Source organism: Panthera leo, chromosome A1, assembly GCF_018350215.1.
Source record: "Panthera leo isolate Ple1 chromosome A1, P.leo_Ple1_pat1.1, whole genome shotgun sequence".
NCBI lineage: Eukaryota > Metazoa > Chordata > Mammalia > Carnivora > Felidae > Panthera > Panthera leo.
This window is the reverse complement of record NC_056679.1, coordinates 115,423,840-115,440,791: the sequence shown is the minus strand read 5'-3', so window position 1 is coordinate 115,440,791 and position 16,952 is coordinate 115,423,840. Positions and strand designations below refer to the sequence as shown.

Sequence of the window (16,952 nt, the reverse complement as noted above, 5' to 3'; positions counted from 1 at the left end):
AACCTCCATTCTTTAAAATTCTGAATTTGTTTTGGTGAGTTGATTTATGTGGTCTTTTACCTGTAATAGCAACTACTTTTCCACTTTCTTATCCTTGCAAAGACAAAATTGTTAGAAATAATAACAAAAAAGAAAAAGGAAAATTTCTAGAAAAAAAATGCAGCCAGATGAAAGGCAAAAAAGGATTAGGGTAGGTCCATTAGCTCCGAGTTTGACCTCATAATAATCAGAAGGTTGGCCCTAAGGGACACTAGGTCTCTAAATTTCTTGTGTGACTTTACCTTTCTCCTCCATCTATTCTTTCCTTGCTTCCCTTCTTGAAGGCTTTTGCCCCTGAGGTTGATCCATTCCTCTCCTCCCTGGACAAGAATCACAGGTAAAGAAATGTTTAATCGTTTACTCAGTCAGTCAGCCAATCAGCATTTACTGAACATCTGCCATTTGCCAGTTCCTGTTCAGGTGCTGCAGATAAAGTCAGAGCACTAGAGATCACTGCCTGCCCAAAGCTTACAATCTAGTGGGGAAAAGAGACAGTGGTATAGGTATCCTTTGGCAGATGTCAGAAGACAGCTAACCTAGCCCGGGGAGTCACAGAGAGTACTACAGATGGCAGTGTTCCCTCTGGATGATCCTAAGAGCTTACAGGAGAAGAGGGATCCCTCTTCCATCCCTGGGCTCTACTCCTCTTGCTGTTTCTCTGTAATAGCTATTTAGATCAGAGTGGATCCCTGCAGTTGTCCTTGTTATTTCTCAAAAGCATAGTTGGATTGGCAAGGATATAGAGAAATTGGAATCATCATACGCTGCTGGTGGGAATGTAAAATGGTGCAGCTGCTTTGAAAAACTGTCTGGCAGTTCCTCAAATGATTGAACATAGAGTTAGTTTATGATTCACCAATTCTACTCTTAGAGGTATATACCCAAGAAAATGAAACTGTGTGTCCATACAAAAACAAATTTTTGTAGCAGCATTATTCATAGGGGCTAAAACACAACTCAAATGTCTAACTGACAAATGGATAAGCAAAATGTGGAATATCTATATAGCGGAATATTATTTGGTCAAAAAAAGGAATGAAGTACTAATTCATGCTACAACATGAGTGAACCTTGAAAATGTTACATTAAGTTAAAGAAGTGGAACTACATATTGTTTGATTCCATTCATATGAAACTCCAGAACAGGAAAATCTGTAGAGACAGAAAATAAATAAAGGGGAGGAGGGTTGGGGTACCTGGTGGCTCAATAGGTTGAGCATCTGACTCTTGATTTCAGCTCAGGTCATGATCTCATGGTTTGTGAGGTGGAACTCAGAATGCAGAGCCTGCTTGGGATTCTCTCTACCCCTCCCTCTGCTCCTCCCCTGCTAATGTGCGCATTCATGCGCGCGCGTGTGTTCTCTCTCTCTCTCTCTCAAACAAATAAACATTAAAAAAAAGAGGAGGGTGGTGATAGCTAAAGATTATAGGTTTCTTTTTGAGGTGGTGAAATATTCTCAAATTGTGATGGTTACACTTATCTGTGAGTGTAATAAGAAACCATTAATTCTATACTTGAAATGGGTGACTTGTATGATATATGACTTATATACCAATAAAGCTATTAAAACAACAATGAAAAAGCATACTTGGGGAGCTGAAAGACACGTATTCTGATTAAAATTGTGGTCTGCATGGTCATTTACAATTTTAAGGACTAGAAAAAGCTTTTTATTCTGGGTCCTGTGGCCCCTCAGAGCTCCTTCCTTAGTATACAGAGAAAGTTAATGCATCCGGGTGGGCAGCCTGAACAGATTCAGAGGAGTAGACTATGCATTCCTGTCCTACTTCCTAACTTCACTCCCTCATAATGATTTGGTTGAACATTTATGGTATGCCTACTGTGTACAATATTTATGGACATGAAAAAGACAGTTTCTTTATTCCCTCCAATGGCTAAAATTAAATCATTAATATAATGCTCTCTATATAAACAAATAAAGCTCTTTAGAAGATAGGCAGTGTGACACAAAGAATCGTTTCAAGGCCATCTTGGGATTCTGGACTCCTTCTGTAGCATGTAGGGAAACATCACAATGACATCAGCTAGAGCAAGACCAATTCTTAGTCCTTCTTGATGTTGAGCAAGTTCCAAGACTTGACTCCCTCCTCACATGCCTCCAATCACCTCTTTATTTGGTTTCTAGACTCAATTAGTCTATTTCCATACCCTTCATTTTCTCACCAACTCCACCCCCATGATGTCCAAATTGGCCCTCCGATGCTGAAACCATTTGCCAGAAATTCATTAAGCTGAACACATGGGAAATTACAGAGGAGATTTCACTTGTCACTTAGGCTCAAATATAGAAAGTAATTTTAAAAGGACAGTGGCAAGAGGCTATTTTTATCTTGCTTGTTTGTGCTGAGTTTTCTTATCTTGCTGTCTCTCACCCTCTTCCTAGCTACCTCTTTTCTCCTTCTTTAAATTGAATGTTGGCCTTTTAAATGTTTGTCTCACATTCTCTTACCTTGTTTTATGGAGTCTTCTCTTTCTGTCATCATTCATTCAGTCAACACATATTGAGTATCTACCAAGTAGCAGGCCGTGTGGTAGGCACTAGGGAGGGATAGTATGATGAATAAGATAGACATGATCCTTACCATTATGGAGATTACGATCTGGTGAAGCAGGTGGACATCAGGTAGAGTGACTACAGATTTGGTCACAGCAAAGACTTGAGAGTTACTTGTGCTTTTTAAAAAAAATTTTTTTAATGTTTATTTTTAGAGAGAGAGAGGCAGACTGCAAGTGGGGGAGGGGCAGAGAGAGAGAGAGGGAGAGACAGAATTAGAGGCAGGCTCCAGGCTCTGAGCTGTCAGCACAGAGCCCTAAGCGGGTCTCCAGGGACCATGATATCATGACCTGAGCCTAAGTAGGATGCTTAACTGACTGAGCCACCCAGGTGCCCCTGCACTTTTCTGATGTTAAGTGTACCCTGCATGTTTGTAGGGCTAGGGGATAAACCTAATATTCACAAGGAATGCAAAGAAACCAAAGACCCAGGTTTCTGTGTGATCTAGTCAAGCCCCTTGGGTAGAGAGAACATGGATTTGGGAGTGAGATGTCGATGAGATTCTGGCTCCACCACCTACCTGTCAGCTGTTTGACTTTAAGTGACCTCTGGACTTCAGTACCTTCACCTATAAAATGGGAATTAGAGTCTCTACATTTTAGGTTGTTGTGAAGATGAAATGAGATGTCATATATAAGGGACCAGGCAGGTGCTCAACCTATGTCACTTCCTTTCTCATGACTCCCTAGCCCACTATGAATCACACAATAAAAAAAAAAAAAAAAAAGAGGGGCACCTGGTGGCTCATTCAGTTATAAATGTCTGACTCTTGATTTCGGTTCAGGTCATGATCTCACGGTTTGTGAGTTTGAGCCTCACATCACGCGGAGCCTGCATAGGATTCTCTGTCTCCCTCTCTCTCTGCCCCTCCCCTGCTCACTCTATCTCTCTCTCTGTCAAAATAAAGAAATAAACATTAAGAAAAAAAAAAAAAAAAAAAAGAGCCCGGTTTCTGAGTTGGTGGGAAATGAAGTTCCTTGAATAGTATTCACCAATCATATGCCCAAAGATATGGGTTATAACTATACTGGTTATACTGTAAGTTGTTCTATACATGCAACTTATGACAGTCAAATCACTCCCTTCTTCTGGGGTAAGGGAAAAGCAGTAAAAAATGAAGTTACAGGGAAAAGACTGAAATGAGATATAACAAAGGACTTCCTAGCCATGAGGGCTGAAAGTGTGAGTGGATGCCAGAGGGAGCGCAGAATCTCCTTTTCTATTAGTGTCTGGACTAGGCTAGGGCAGGCCTACTTGGAGGTCAAGAATAAACCTGCCCGCCTCTTCCTCTCCCACTCAGCCTAGGGAATCTTTGCGGGAGGAATTGCAGTTCCTCTTCCTTTTGCAAGTCAGGCGTGCTCTGGGGAGATGGATGCTGCCAAGAAAGCTTATTGCTTGTGAGGAAAGGAAAAATGGCAGCTGCCATTTCAGGCACTTAGTGAGTACACTAAATCGAGAAGCTGCTGTTTTGGTTTACCTGGTTCCTCCTCTCTGATAAAGAAGAAATCGCTTCAGAGGTTCCTTGGAGCCAAAAAGGAAGCCCGAGCTCCACCTGTGGAAATTGGCAGAAGCAACACTCAAAGGAATAAACTGGGTTCCGTGGGCAGCATCAGAATTCGTAGATGGCTCCCTCCGATCCCTTCCTGCCATCCACTCCTGGGAAATTTCAGGTTGCCTTTGTTCTGCAGAACTCTTTTCGTTTCAAAGGGGATGAGTTTAGTTGTCCTTTTTTTCCTTCACTATTTTTTTTCCTCTTCCTTCCCCTTTCCTTGTTCTTGATTTCCCTCCCCTCTCTCTCTTCCCTCCTTTGCCTTTTTCTTCTTCTCCTCCCTCCTCCCAGTCTCCATTTCACCTGTTGGATCTCATTGCCCACCTCACTGGGATTTGTTTTAGGAACTTTAGAATTCCTTCTTGCTCTAAAGGAGCAATGTCATCCTGATGACAAAGGTGGTATATTATGTATTACAAAGCTCAAGACCAAGTATAGTCAGGTGCATTGGGAAAGACCTTACATGCAGGATTTTCAGACCCTTTCATATGCTAATGGTTGTGAATGTTCAAGAAGAGTCATTAGAGTATTGGAACCCAATGGGGCGCTTGGGTGGCTCAGTTGGTGAGGCGTTTGACTTCAGCTCAGGTCATGATCTCACGGGTTGGTGAGTTTGGGCCTTGCATCAGGCTCTGTGCTGACAGCTCAGAGCCTGAAGCCTGCTTCAGATTCTCTCTCTCTCTTTCTCTCTCTGCCCCTCCCCTGCTTGTGCTCCCCCCTTTCAAAAATAAATAAACATTAAAAAAAAAAGAATATTGGAACCAAATTTCCCAAACCTCTTTGACCTTTTTATCTCCCCCCATCCCCAAGAGCATATCCTGAGACACGTGACATGGCCTTTAGAAAACATTTCAGAAACTATATTATGTGTTAGATTTTTAAAAAATACTGTAACATTCATTATTTGATTTCTATATCTACATTATAGGTAGGACAGGGAGGTTATAATAACTTCACTTTACAAATGAGTAAAACTGAGCTCAGAGAGGTTACAAGCCTCACTCATAGTAATGTAGCTAGCCAGCAAGCAACAAAGCTAGGTCTCCTTATATGTGGCTCTATTCTCTCTGCACTGCCTTACACTGCATTTAAGGTAATATATATGTGACATCATAACATGACATGTGATATGAGGCATCTAGAGGATATACATACTACAATTGATGAATTGTAACATTTTGTCCCTATTCAACTGAATATGTACACATCTGTTATGTGTATCACTAATCACTAGTCCAAGTGTTGGGGCTAGAGCAGTGACCAAAATAGACAAAAACACAAATTATTGCCTTCATGGAGCATATATTCAAGGGGAGAGATAGAAATGAGAAGATAAATATGTAAAATATATTTTATTATATATGTTATATAATCATAAGGGCTAAGGATAAAAATAAATTAGGGAAAAGAATAGGCACACATGGGAGCTGTAGTTCAGGTGTGCAGAGGGTCAAGGAAAGCTACTTTGAAAAGGCTATATGTGGGGGGACTTGGGCGGCTCAATCGGTTAAGTGTCTGTCTCTTGATTTGGCTCAGGTCCCGATCTCAAGATTTGTGGAATTGAAACCTGCATGGGGTTCTGTGCTGACAGTGTGGAGCCTGCTTGGGAATCTCTGTCTCCCTCTTTGCCCCCCACCCCCACACTCTCTCTCTTTCTCAAAACAAATAGATAAACATTTATTAAAAGAAAAAAAAAAATAAAAGGCTACATGTGAATACAAGACCTCAACAAGATAAGGGAGCAATCGTGCAGAGATTTAGGGGTAGCTGGGAGGGGGCTCCAGCAGACAGAAAAGCAAATTCAAAGGGCTTGAGTGAAGCAGGAGTGAGCCTTGGGTGAGGCTGAGCTGGGGAGAGGGTGGGGTAAGTAAAGGATGAGGTTAAAGAGGTTGAGGGGGTGGGGTCCACATATTAGATGTTATAAGGAAATGGAGTGATATAATGCAGATGATACGCCATGATATAATAATAATAATACCATATGACAGATTTATTGTGTTGCTGCATAACAAATTACCCCAAACTTTGAACATTTATCTGAGTTTCTGAGGGTAAGGAAATAGGAATAACTCAGCTGAACTGACTCAGGGTTGCTCATGAGTTTGCAGTCAGGCCGTTTGCCAGGGCTGCAGTCATCTGAAGGCTTCCTAAGAGGATCTGCTTCCAATCTCAATCATGTGGCTGTTGACAGAAGGCCTTAGTTCTTTACTGCATGAACCTCTCCATAGGGCTGTTAGCAACAAGGCAACTGGCTTCCTTCAGAACAAGTGATGAGGGAAAGAGGCAGAGAGAGGGAGAGGGAGAGAGGAACAGCCGCAGAGAAGGGAGCCACAGTGTCTTTTTTAATCTAATCTTGGAAATTACTCACCATTACTTCTGTCCTATTCTGTTGGTCATAGATTAATGCTTGTACTTTGTGGAAGGGGGATTATAAATGGGTGATTCTCAGGACATGGAGATCATTGGGGATCACCTCCGAGGTTGGCTACCTCAACTGATTTGCGGGAAATCTCAAGCTAACCATTACTTCAAGAAATATCAAAAATAGGTGCCAGGCATTATAGGTGGCCCCTATAACACTGGAGCTCACAACCCTATCTGGTTGAGGCCTGAAAAGGTACCACACGGCAGGAACTTCAGAAACCCGTTGAGAGTCTGAAGGCCTTATTTCGATTCTGCATGAGCAAGCTCATTTCTTCAAAGCCCCACTTCCTCTAGGCCTGGCCTCATTATTTCATTCACCCAATTAATATAACTTGGAATAATCTTACTTAAACCTGCAAAGAAAACAAAATGTTTTGAGGAAAGCTATAGAACTTCAAAGGCAGGCTGAGACCCCTCTGGGCAATTTAACCTTGAGACAACACTGGACTTTGATGAAGGGCAGAGCCAACCTCCTTGTCTCTCCAGAAGCCTTAGGTACCTTCCTGTGAAAGAGAGGCATCCTGCCTTGTCTAAGGAGAATGGTGACAGTGAACAGAGCATTGCTCTGTCACTGAGGCCTGTTACTGGGTCCGTCCAGAGACAAAGACATGGCTCTTCTGAGACCTAGGTGGGCCCCCTTCCCAACTGCCCTGCTCTCCCTTGGTTGTGCAGACAGAGTCATCCAGTTTCCTAAATTGAGCAGCAGATGGCATCACAGCCTCAGGAGCGAGCAGCTGAAGCTGCTGGCAAAAGCAGGGCACTATTAGCAACTCAGGCTCGTGCTTGGCATCTGGGGGCTCCTGGGGGTGGGGGCTGCTTCCCCAGCTCTCAGCTCAGAGGAGTTTCTGTGCTGTGCCTGCAGATTGAGATATTGTCAGGCCTGCATCTCAGGGAGCAAAGCCTGGAGCCCCCAGTTAGGAAACAGATGGTGAACACAGGGTCTTTTCTATGATCTTTACTGAAAAAGATGAAAATAAGGGACTGCTGTTCCCAAAGCAACTGTATTTTTCCATCACTGCCTGTCCCTACTCCTGAGGGTCGCGTGGAGTATATTCTGGTTTGAGGGCTGGTAGGTCCCTGGCAGAAGCCTCCTAGGCCAGATGGGGCCAGAGATAACTTGAGGGATCATTCAGGGAATCCCAAGAGCTCAAAATTGAATCCTCTTTATTCCCCCCAGTGACCCAAATGAGACAGGCAGGGCTCAATCCTGCAGGCTTTTTTATCTCTGCCTTCATCTCCTTCCCTGTCCACGTGTTTGACTCCTCTTCCTCCTCATGTCTCTGTTTGACTTTTTCTCTCCTTACTTTTCCTCTGTCATTTCTATCCATTTATGTCTTTCCTTCTGTGGATCTCTTTATTTCTCTGTTCCAGGGTAGAGAAAAAAGCCAGTTGCCTGGATGAAGTGGTTGTAGGCACTGGGCTGCAAGACCATCTTCCATCTTCCTCTCTCCCCCCCACTTCCTGCTGCTGCTTGATGGCTAGTCTCGTGGAGACCTAAACAAAGGGAGGTCCAGATGTCACCAAGAAAATATATTCTCTTTCCCCTGAGGCTGTGCTCCTTGCTTTGCAGTTGCAGACACAAAAGCCCTCAGGGGCTTCCCAGTAGGACTGAGATCCACTGAACCCCCTGTTCACTAGGCACCCATATATGCCACTAGAATGTGAGCCTAAGGGCAGGGTGTTGGCTACCTTGTTCACTGCTGTATCCAAAGTATCTAGTATGTAGTAGTTACTCAATAAAAACTTGTTAAAAATAAGAATAAAAAATAGAGGAAGACGATGGAAGGTGAGTGCTGACCTCTGTTTTAGGCCTTGGAGTACATTCAAGGTGCCATCCCCATCCATAAAGAGAGAGGAACACCCAGAGAAACAATCACCCATAATCCAGAATAGTATGTACGATGTGGTGGTAGCAGAAACTGCAGTGGGTACCTGAGTCTGCACTGTGAAGACAGGGAAGGCTTTGTTCACTCACCAATTCAACAATTGTTCTGGAAAGTCCACCGGCACTAGACTCTGGGTTGTAACTGGGAATAAGGTCGGGCCCAGTTGAGTATGGGAAACACATGAGCAAACAAATATGTAGTAAAGGACCAGATAAATGCTGTCGTAGGGGAAATAATGGGCAGTGAGGGCAAGAAAGCAGAGGCAGCTTGATTCATCAGGGGGGTTCTGGAAGGCTCTGTGGTGAAGTGAGTCCAGGCCAAGATCTGCCTGAAGGGTGAGTAGAAATCAGCTGGGGGAAAAGGAGGAAAAGGGAGTTCCAGCCAAGGGAACATTATGTAGTCAAGAGAGAACAGGCAAGTTTCAAGGACCTGAGTAAAAGTGTCAGGAAATCTGGCTGGATTACCAGTAGGGTGGTGGGTAGGGCTGGAGGATGTGAAGCAAGAGAAGTGGGTGGGAGTGGGGTGCAAGAAGCAGCCAAACCAGGTTGAGTTATGACTTTACCTTCAGCGCATGGGAAACCATTTGAAAATTTTAAGAAGGGAAGTGATAAGATCATGTTTGCATTTTATAAAGGTTACTGTGGGTGCAGTGTGGGCACTGGATGGTGTAGGGCCAGGGAGACATCCTAGAGACTAGTGAGGGAGCAGTCCAGGCAGGAAATGATGGCCTGAGTGATGATGAAATCAGTGGGGCTGGAGATCATGTTTGAGCAAAGCTTGAGGATAATTAGGAGTTTTCCTGAAGAAAAACTTGGAGTAGAGAAGATGCTGGCATTCCAAAGAGAGAAAATGCACATGCAAAGATTTCAAGAATTTGCCATATTTGGGGAAGTGCATGGGGTTATATATATGTAGCCTGTGACAGGGCACAGGCGTAGGTAGTGGGAGATGAGGTAGAGAGGAGCTAACCTTTGCTGAAGAGCCTGGGAAACCCAGGGTCAGTCCACACCCATTTTGTTAGAGTTGGGGGAAGACAGGGTAGGTAAAGCCATACTCTCCAGACATCTGAATTATCTGCAGAGGTTCCAGAGGGTCCTAGTCCCTCTAGGCATTTTCAGAACAAATGTGTCACCTAGAAACTGAAAGACAAGGGCAAACTGTATGTCAGGAGGTGAAAAAGCATGTGGGAACTGGAGTAAGCAAGTGGGTCAAGTCAGGAAATGGGGACAATGGGAGACACTTCCTGCCAAGCAGAGAGGTGAGCAAGGATGGGTGAGATAGGTCCCATCAGAACCCAGAGATCCCACTTCCAGCATTGTCTGGTTCCTGTACTCGCGCTTCCCAGTTCTGCCTCCAGGCCTCAAAGACCTTCTTACAGACATCTCCCCCAAAGAAGAGATTAGAAAAAAGGTAGAGAGCAGGGACCAATCAGTGTAATGGTTGAGCAGTTGGGCTCTGCTTCTTCCTTAGTTTGCAATAGGGCAAACCACTTACTGGGGTCATTTTCCTTACTTGTGAAGTGGGGATGATAATGCCTACTTCCTCAGTACTGAACGATGGATATGAGGTAATGTGAACAGGAAACTTACACAGTGAGAGTTCTCGGTAAATCTCGGGTGTTATTAACATTTTGGTATGAGACAAATGCGACAGGGGTTGGGGGCAGAGAGAGATAGGAAGGGATGTAAGTAAGGAGGGCTGAATGGAAGAGCAGTGAGTTCCAGTCTATGCAGAATTCCTCAGAATTCCATGGCCTATGGGACAAAATCCTCTACCAAGGCTTATTCCTGCCTACCTGTCCTGCCTCATCCCACTGTTCCCAACCTCACTTTACAGCCTAAACATAATCCCACCACCTATGATTCTCAGAACATATCAAGTTCTCGAAGCCTTTCCATGAGCTGTTAGGGAGAAAAAATGCCCCTCAAACCTGTCTTCATACTAAATATCAGGAAGCTGTCAGATACCTGGAACAGATGTTAGGAAGGGACTCAGGGTATGTTTATTATGGGGAAAGGGTGGGGGGCTAAGGGAGGGAAGAGCAGGGGAAAGTTAATACGGTTCAAATAAATGGCATTTGACCTAGTACTTAGGTGAGGCAAAGGGGTGGGCAGGCTGATGTGCATGCTTCTCTTGGTGGTGAGGCCAAGACTGGAGGAGAGGAGAGAAAAGGCAGAGGTTTAAGGGGTTTCAGACCTGCATATCCCTGCTCTTCTGCCTCCTCCCCTGTTATCTCTTTCCTTCCTTTCTTTAGGATCTAAGTTCCCAAGGCAGGAATTGCAAGCCGTGTGTTGCCCACGGGCTTACTTACTCCTGTTAGGAGCTGACACCCCCGGATACAAAGGTCAAGTTATAATACAGTGTGGGGAACGTGTTATGAAGACTTGTGCTAATGGATTATTGGCAGCCTGTGGGCTTTGCAGAGGTAGGGAGCTGGGCCTTGGCAAAGGAATAGATTATCACACGGGAAAAGGTTTCCAGGAGGTGAGCTCCAGGAAGGAGCTCATCCTTCTCCATTTCTCCATCTCCAGAACTGAGCTCCTGTACCTCCTCCCAACCCACCCTGGGACAGTCCATAGAATCTTTGACTATTAGAGCTAAAAGATATCTTAGTGATCTTTCAGGTCATCCCAGTCTTTCGAATTTTATGTTTGGAGAAACAGAGCCCCAGAGGGAAGAAGAGGCTTGTCTAAGGTCTCTCAATAGATGAAGAACTCAGTCAGATCTTAGAGTTTCAGACTTGTCTCTGCTCACATTTCCTAGTTCTACTTTGCCTCAACCTCAACCACTTTGGCCCCCATCCTCCAGCCCCACCCACAGGGGCTGGATTTGTTTTTGTTTTTGCTTTTGTCTTTTCTGGGTGAGGATCGAGAAGGATTTTTACCTAACCCCTAGTTATCCAAAAATAATAACTGCAAGTATTCCTTATCGAACATTTACTATGTGTCAGGCACAGTTCTAGGTGCAGGGGATATAAACTAAACAAAGTTTCCCCTTGCATGCAGCTTACATTCTAGGGTAGAGACAAAAGTTAAATAAACATGTAATGTGGTGTCACCTGCTAAGTAAGTGCTATAAAGCAAATTGAGGTTGGAAAGGAGGGTTGAGTGTGACTAGAAGGAGGCTATTTTAGATAGTTACCTATCTAAATGTATACTATCAGGATGTATTTTTTTTTTAATTTTTTAAGATTTACTTATTTGTTTTTGAGAGAGAGAGAGAGAGAGAACGAGCTGGGGAGGGGCCGAGAGAGAGAAGAAGACACAGAATCTGAATCAAGCTCCAGGCTGTGAGCTGTCAACACAGAGCTCGGTGTGAAGCTTGAACCCATGAACCGTGAGATCATGACCTAAGCCAAAGTCGGACACTCAACCGACTGAGACACCCAGGCGCCCCTATCTAGATGTATTAGTTACCTATTGTTGTGTAACAAATTACTCTAAAGCTCAGAAGCCTAAAACAGCAATAAATTATTGTCTCACAGTTTCTGAGGGTCAAGAATTCAGAAGTGGCCTAGATGGGTCATTCTAGCTCAGGGACTTTCTTGATGCTGCGGTCAAAATGTCAGATGGGACTGCAGTTACCTGAAACCTCAACAGGGGGCTGGAGGACTCTGTTCCAGGATGGTTCACTCCAATGGCTCTTCACTGGACACTTCAGGTGCTCACCCTCCTCCTGGGGCTGTTTGAGTATCCTGGTGACATGGCAGCATGTGCGTTCCTAAGACGGAAAACAAGGGGAAGACACAATGTCTTTTTAAAAAAAACTTAATATTTAGGAATAACTTTAGATTTACAGACAAGCTACAAAGATAGTACAGAGAGTTCCCGTACATACTTCGCCCAGCTTCTTCTAATGTTAATATCTTATATAACCATGCTACATTTCTCAAAATCAAGAGATTAATGTTGGTACACTACTATTAACTAAACTACATACTTTATTCAGATTCTACCTGTTTTTCCATTAATGTCTTTTGTGTTCCAGTACCCAGTCCAGGAGATTATGTTGTGTTCAGTCAGTATGTTTCTTTAGTCTTCTTTGATCAACAATAAGAGTTTCCTACTCTTTCTTTTTCATCATCTTTTCTTTTTAAAAAAATTTTTTTAATGTTTATTTATTTTTGAGAGAGAGAAAGAAAGACAGAGCACGAGCAGGGGAGGGACAGAAAGAGAGAGGGAGACACGGAATCCGAAGCAGGCTCCAGGCTTGGAGCTGTCAGCTCAGAGCCCAATGCGGGGCTCAGACTCATGAACTGTGAGATCATGACCTGACCTGAAGTTGGACGCTTAACCGACTGAGCCACCCAAGTGCCCCTCATCGTCTTTTCTTTCAAGTTTTTAATTCCAGTTGGTTAACATACAGTGTAATATTAGTATCAGGTGTGCAGTATAATGGCTCAACACTTCCATACATGACCTGGTGCTCATCACAAGTGCACACCTAATCCCCATCATTTATTTCACCCATTTCCCCCATCCACCTCCCCCCTAGTAACCATCAGTTTGCTCTCTATAGTTAAGAGTTTGTCTCTTGGTTTGTCTGTCTTTTCTCCCCTTTTCTCATTTGTTTTGTTTCTTAAGTTCCACATATAAGTGAAATCATACAGTATTTGTCTTTCTCTGACTTTTTTGCTTAGCATAATACTCTTTACCTCCCTCCACAATGTTGCAAATGGCAAGATTTCATTCTTTTTTGTGGCTGAATAATATTCCATTGCATATATACGCACCACATCTTCTTTATCCATTCATCAATCGATGGGCAGTTAGGCTGCTTCCATAATTTGGCTATTGTAAATAATACTGCTATAAACCTAGGAGTGCATGTATCCCTTTGAATTAGTGTTTTTGTTTTCTTTGGGTAAATAAATACCAAGTCATGAGGTTGCCAGATTGTAGGGTAGATCTATTTTTAACTTTCTGAGGAACTTCCACACTGTTTTCCACAGTGGCTGCCCTGTTTGCATTCTCATTAACAGTGCAGGAGTGTTCCTTTTTTTCCACATCCTTGCCAACACTGGTTGTTTCTTGTATTGTTGATTTTAGCCGTTTTGACAGGGGTGAGGTGATATCTCATTGTAGTTTTGATTTGCATTTCTCTGATGGCAAAAACATGGAACACCTCATGAATTTGCATGTCATCCTTGTGCAGGGGCCGTGCTAATCTTCTCTGAATCGTTCCAATTTTAGTATATGTGCTGCCAAAGCAAGCACTGTTTTTCATAATCTTGACAATTTTGAAGAGTACTGATCGGGTATTATGTAGAATGTCCCCACATTTGAGTTTGCCTGATGGTTTTTCATTGCCAGACTAGGGTAATCCCAATGCCTTTTATGACCTTGTCTTACAAGTCACATGCCGTTACTTTTACCGTATTCTATTATTTAGAAAGTAGACACTAAATCAAGCCAATACTCAAGGGGATGGGGGGGGGATGAAGTTCTGTCTCTTGAAGGGAGGAGTCTCAGAGGTTTTGTGGACATATTTTAAAATCACCACAGGGGAGTCATGGAAGACCTCCCTTATACAGTGACATTTGAACAAAACTTGAAATAAGCAGGGGTCCAAACCATGGAGAGATCAGGGTAAAGCTTTGTAGGCACAGGGGACAGCCAGGAGGGCCTGAGGCAAGAGTGTACACAGCAATGTTTAAGAATATGTCAGGCAGCAAGGGGAAGAATGGTAGGGCGTGAGGTCATTAAGCTTGTGCACTGGGGATTAAGGAGGTAATGTAAGGTTTTGTAGGGCATAGTTAGGATTTGGATTTTATGCTGATGAAATGGGAAGCTATTGAAGGGTTCTGAGCAGAACAGTGACATGATTTTAAAAGGATCACTCTGGCTGCTGTATGCATATACCGCAGATGGGAAGGATAGAAGTTGGGTATCAAACGAAGAAGAACTCAGTGTTCTTCCAGAAGGAGCCTCTTTCCATAGTCGAGGGGAGAGATAATGCATATGCTCTCAGTCCCTAACTCAAGGACCATTATGAGGATAAAAGAAGATAACATAGTTAGGGTATGTAGCACACAGTGGGTGTTAAGCATATCAAAGTCTCAATGAATAGTGTCCTTGAGGAAGAAAATAAGTACCTTCCATTTTCTGGAAGAAAAGGAAAGTCTGGACATTGTCCTTCTTTTATGTCCAGCATGTGGCCTGGCTCTAGGGATACAGAGAAAAAACTGAGTTCTTGACTTTGAGGAGCACATACTCTGTTGGGTTGAACTTTCCTGCAAGAAATAATCCCACCTCGACTGGCCAAGTGCTACAAGGATTTGGTACAGGAGGCTCTGGTAGGCCTAGCAAGAATGCCTGATTTGGGGAAAATACCATAGGACTCATCTGACACCCAACTTCCACCGTTGCCACCTGTAGTGTATTCATAGAGAAGCCAGACTTCAAACTCGAAGCTGTCTGAATCTTGGGACCCATATTCCTAGCCACTTTGATACACTGCAAGCCCTGTGGTGACATGGTCCTCCTACACTTATCCATTGGCCTTGCCATTTATGCCCTCAGCAGACGCTGTTATTCAATGGATTGAGGAACTTTCAACATCCTAAAGAGAGAGGGAAAGCGAGGCTTGTTATCTCCCGATTCATATTTACTGTAAATAACATTAAATAGCACATACACTGGGACAGGAAATAGCTCTCTGTTGGGTAATAGCTTCCTGTGGCCTCAAGGCTTTGGTGAGGCTTCTCTGGATAAGGATGTAGGAAGGTCAGTGCTGTGGTTCTGGTACCCTTCCCTCACAGGCCCACCAGCACTGGTTCAAAAACCCTGTAAAAAAACTCTGTCCATTTTATAGATTGAGAAAAATGCCCTTTGCAGGGAGAAGGCTTTGGGACAAGACTGGACATGCAACAGTAGAAGTTGACCTCTGAAATTACCAATTTCAATTCATTTGGATGAGCTCTTCTCAAGAGAAGCATGGGAAAGAGAAGCAAGAGGGAAGAAAAAAAGAAAAGAATAAGAGACAGAAAGTGAGGAGGATACAATTAGTGGATGCCGAATTAATTGTGGGACAGAAAGGGGCGGAACATCTGAGGGAACTTAAAAAAGAAAAAAAGAAAACAGCTGGAAAGGATGGAGGAGAAAATGCATTTCTTCTTCACTAAATACACAGCAGCTGATAACAGTTCCCTCCGTGTGTATGGCAAGAGAGAGCACCTCCAGTACCTGCCCTCAGTCCACTGTTGCCATCACATCACCCTGTGTGGGAGGCAGGGTGGTGCTCACTCCCCAGGAGCTTCTTATCCCTTCATTCCTATGACAAGTATTCTTATTAAGAATCTCCTTGGAGTGCACCTGGGTGGCTTGGTTGGTTGAGCATCCAAATCTTGATTTCGGCTCAGGTCATGGTCTCATGGGTCGTGAGATAGAGCCCTATGTTGGGCTCTGTGCTGGCAGTGCAGAGTCTGCTTGGGATTCTGTCTCCGTCTCTCTCTGCCCTGTTCCTGCTTGTGCTCTATCTCTCTGAAAATAAATAAATAAACATTAAACAAAAAAATAGAGAATCTTCTTTGGGTCAGAAACTGCTCAAGGTACTGGGGATAGAGCTGTGAACACGGCAATAAGGACTTAAGTGAGTTAATAACCCCATTGGAGATAGTGGCAAATACTATGAAGAAAATGAAATGGGGGTAACAGAATGGGGTGTCGGGAGACTGCCCCCAACTAGGGTGTTGTCATCTGTGCAATGGAGATAATAACAGACTGTTCTCACTGGGTTGCTGTGAGGATTAGTGGAGTTAATCCATGGAAGCGATTAGCACAGTGCCTAGTACAGAGTGAGCTCTCATTGCTATTATCCTTCCTTCCCTCCTTCCTTCCTTCCTTCCATCTTGCCTAAAGCTCTCCCTTTCTCCCTGTGTCTTCCCTCTCATTCATCTGTCTTTTCAGATCTCTCCTCTTCCTCCCTCCCTTTCTCCTTTCCCTCCTTTCCACCCTCCCTTCATAGGGCAATAGCCTTGCTCTTTCCTCCCTAAATTGAAGGGCAGTAGTGTAGTAAAACAAATCGCTGTCAACAAAGTACATTTCCACTGTATTCATCCCCGTGCAGAGAAGATTTATCAGGGTCTCTCACCCTGCACTGTTATGTAAATGTGGTAATCCAGTGGAAATATGATATCTGAGGAGTCTGAGGATAAAGACACCATAAAAACTATCAATTACCCAGTGGAGCTTGGGTTTGGTTAACTCACTCACTGCCTTGTGTGTCTCCTGCCTCTCCCTCTCTAGGGGGGAAACTTGATAGGTGGTGACAGCTTATAAAAGACGCTTTTTTTCCTCCTTGGGTCCTAGGAGGTCATCTCGAGGACCAAATTTTGTAAAGTGCCTGAGAAATGTTAAAGCACTACATAATTCAAGGGTATTATTATTCTCTTGTCATGTGGGCCATCTCCATGCCTCTTTGGTGTGACAGATGTCTGCTCTGTCTGCAAGCCTGGACTGACCCCACGCTTGGGTATCT

At 43.7% G+C, this 16,952-nt stretch overlaps 1 protein-coding gene and 1 non-coding gene across 3 annotated transcripts in view; one reads left to right on the top strand and one right to left on the bottom strand.

Annotated features, from left to right (window-relative positions):
• The window catches only part of SIL1 (SIL1 nucleotide exchange factor), a 288,817-nt gene that overhangs the window by 18,499 nt on the left and 253,366 nt on the right, over positions 1 to 16,952 (top strand). The gene's annotated exons all lie outside the window — the stretch shown is intronic.
• LOC122202418 lies at positions 13,584 to 13,690 on the bottom strand. Its single transcript, XR_006194651.1, has one exon. It is a non-coding gene; the product is annotated as a U6 spliceosomal RNA (small nuclear RNA).